At 43.1% G+C, this 2710-nt stretch overlaps 1 pseudogene across 1 annotated transcript; it reads right to left on the reverse strand.

The window, feature by feature from the left end:
• Positions 1 to 1127: 1127 nt before the first annotated feature.
• On the reverse strand, positions 1128 to 1921 carry LOC106996872 (translocon-associated protein subunit gamma pseudogene; annotated as a pseudogene). Its single transcript, XR_001442959.3, has one exon. The product of XR_001442959.3 is annotated as a translocon-associated protein subunit gamma pseudogene (transcript).
• Positions 1922 to 2710: the final 789 nt, after the last annotated feature.

Genomic DNA, 2710 nt, shown 5'->3' on the forward strand with positions numbered 1-2710 from the left:
GGGCTCTGGGGGTCAGACATCCCAGTGTATCAATCCCAGTTCTGCCACTAACTATGAGTATGATATTAGGCAAGTTACTTTATCTCTCTTCACATCAGTAGCCTTTTCTGTAAAGTGAAGAGAATCATAGTGCCTTCTTCATGTACTGAGGGCCTAGACAGATGCCTGGTGGGAAGTGAAGACTCACTGTCAGCTCTCACCATTATTAAGACCACAGATACCTCAAGGAAAAGCCTGCCAAGTGGACTGGATTGCTTTCTTGTCATGCATTATATTAATGAAGTTCCTTGCCTGCTTTGTAAAATATATGGGCATTTATGCATAAAATTTCAAGTCCTGTATCTATACTCTTATGTACTTTTTGAAATCTTCTATAGTGTGGCTTTCATGGCATTTCCTTTAGATGCTAACTTTTTTTTTTTTTTTTTTTTTTTTTTTTTTTTTTGAGAGACAGTCTTGCTCTGTTCCCCAGGCTAGAGTGCAGTGATGCGATCCGGCTCACTGCAGCCTCCGCCTCCTGGGTTCAAGCGATTCTTGTGCCTCAGCCTCCCAGGTAGCTGGGATTACAAGCACGGCACCACCACAGCCGGTTAAGTTTTTTTTTAGTATTTTTAGTAGAGACGGGGTTCCGCCATGTTGGTGAGGTGGTCCCGAACCCCTGGCCTCAAGTGATCCAGCTGCCTTGGCCTCTCAAAGTGCTGGGATTCCAGGCATGAGTCACCGCACCCAGCCTAGATGCTGATCTTTTTCATGTATGAATTGAACTAGACTTTTGTTGAGAACAGGATTATACTTCTGTTTTCCTGGCCCAGTTCTCAGAGCAAGGGATGCATCAGTTACTGGAAATCTGAAATCCAGTTAGAAGACCTTCCTTCCTACTCTATAGTGACTTGCAGTAGAGAATGAAGAACACAGATAAACAACCAGAAGAGGTGCTTTTGTTTTTGTGCAAATGACACTGTTAGTTCTGAACAGATGACTGGACCATGAAATTATTAGAGTAGCACAGCAGGTCCCTGGTAAGAGTGACTCAAAGTGGTTGCCTTGCTTTTTGTTAACACCAATGAAATTTGAATTGCAACAGAGGAGAATATGTATTGGAATGGGGAATCAAGGGTAATGGATTCTTTTTTTTTTTTTTTCCCCTTTCAATTCATTTAATTTCAACAATCTGTCAAAAACAGCCAATAAACAAATACTGAGTTACATTCTGCTGGGTTTTTTAAAGGCTCTAGACTATGAAAACATCTTGTGTGTCTCCCACCCTGACCACCCTGCGACTTTTCCATATACCACAGGCCACCCATAGACACAAAGCCAGGGGGTGAAGCTGACATGGTCTATTTGGAGCCAGTAGACAGGAGGGCGATGAGTCCTGATGAAGCACTTATGGACAAGATGTAGTTCACTGTAGGGTTGAAGTTCTTCAATATGAAGAAGGAAGCAAAAATGACCACGACCAGGAACAGAGTGTTGTTATAGAAGATGGAAAATGTTGTAGCTTCATAATCAGCAACTTCATTCTTCTTCCACAAGATTCTTTCATCTTTCTCCTTCCGAGACATCTTTCTATTATCAGCTTCAGAAAGTTTTCGAGTCACTTCTTTGGAAACAGCATCCTCCCTCTTCTGCGCTACTTTGTGCTTGAGAACAAATTTCACATTCTTGTATGCAAAGGCTACCAAGTATGTGCTTACTAGGGTCATCACACTATACAAAACAGCAGACTGAATAAGATCCATATGCCATATTCTCCAGTATAACCAGATGGGGATGGCGGACACGATGAACGCGTTCCCGAAGAAGAGCGCGGAGGACTTGGCCGAGAGATTGCGGCTGAAATCCTGCAGGAGCAGGTCCTCCTCGGACTGCTGTTTGGAGCTGCCTTTGGGAGCCATGGCGGAGCAGGAGGCGAGAACTTGGAACGGGTAATGGATTCTAATCCGTCTTTTGCCAGAAATAGTTACGTGACCCTGAGCAAGTCACTTGCCCTTTCTGGTTTTAAATTTCTCTTCCATAAAATGAAGAAGTTGAACTATGCATCCCATTCTGGGACATGCATCCCATTCTGGGACATGCAAAACATGGGTGCTGTGTGACACTATTTAGGTAATTTTGCTATGTACTTACTTTAATATGCACTTAGAAAATATATGAGGTAGCCGGGCGTGGTGCCTCAATGCCTGTAATCCCAGCACTTTGGGAGGCCAAGGTGGGTAGATCACTTGAGTCCAGAAGTTTGAGACCAGCCTGACCAATATGGCGAAATCCTGTCTCTACTAAAAATACTAAAAATTAGCCTGGTGTGGTGGTGCCGCACCTGTAATCCCACCTATCTGGGAGACTGAGGCATGAGAATTGCTTGAACTCAGGAGGCGGAGGTTGCAGTGAATCAAAATCGTGCCACTGCACTCCAGCCTGGGCGACAGAGTGAGACTCTGTCTCAATTTAAAAAAAAGGAAAATGTACTAAGTCTATCAGCCCTGTGATTTCATGGATCTTATTGCTCAAAATGAAGCTAAACATATTTAAGTTTAGAAAGAAGAAGCAAAAACAGATGAAAACATTCTGTATTAGACACTGGTCTGATTTCCTGAGATATATATCCCGGCTGATGATGTTGGCTGGTGCGTATTAATCATGTTTTTTATTTTGCACATTTTATGGTGCTTTGATATCTGGAGACCTTTCCATTCCAGGAAGGGACTGC

The sequence above is a fragment of the Macaca mulatta genome, chromosome 2 (assembly GCF_049350105.2).
Source record: "Macaca mulatta isolate MMU2019108-1 chromosome 2, T2T-MMU8v2.0, whole genome shotgun sequence".
Classification (NCBI taxonomy): Eukaryota; Metazoa; Chordata; class Mammalia; order Primates; family Cercopithecidae; genus Macaca; species Macaca mulatta.